General features: G+C 25.9%; 1 protein-coding gene across 1 annotated transcript in view; it reads left to right on the top strand.

Annotated features, from left to right (window-relative positions):
* LOC119591952 (peptide chain release factor 1-like, mitochondrial) overlaps nucleotides 1–335 on the top strand; it is a gene marked incomplete in the record, with an annotated part of 10,835 nt that extends 10,500 nt beyond the window's left edge. Inside the window, 1 exon segment of the mRNA XM_037940706.1 lies at nucleotides 1–335.
* Nucleotides 336–537: the final 202 nt, after the last annotated feature.

Consider the following 537-nt stretch of genomic DNA (forward strand, 5'->3'; position numbering starts at 1 on the left):
GTTAAAAGATTCAGGGATAATGTTGTTAATGTGATGTTTAACATGTTGTAAAAAGAAGAATAGACATCACTTTGGAAATTATATTTTTTTTCAGTTTGTTGCTCATGTAGTAATTCTAAATGCATTTAAATTTTGTTTTGGTATTTTTCAGTCACTGTAACCATAATAATTTGATAAGGCAACAAACTCTTACAGGTGAATCTTCATCATTATTGTATAATGTTATTTTTCATTTACAGTTCTTATTTTGAAACTTATTGCATGTGAATAATTTGTAAATAAACTATTTCATCAATGTATATTTATTATAATGTAAATAGAGAAGAAAAATAAGTTAATTTCCTTTTCTTTCTGCCTTGCCTTTTCAAAAAAAAGAAAAAAAAAGTGTAAAGTATAAAATTGTATTATAGGTTATAAAAAGTGGCCAGTACTTGACAAATGTTTGCAGAGTATCATCATATTGACTCTCATAGCCATAAATAACAGTCAGAACAATGACAAGGAAAGAAGACAGTATGTTATATATCCAGAAATACC

Source organism: Penaeus monodon, chromosome 29 (assembly GCF_015228065.2).
Source record: "Penaeus monodon isolate SGIC_2016 chromosome 29, NSTDA_Pmon_1, whole genome shotgun sequence".
NCBI lineage: Eukaryota > Metazoa > Arthropoda > Malacostraca > Decapoda > Penaeidae > Penaeus > Penaeus monodon.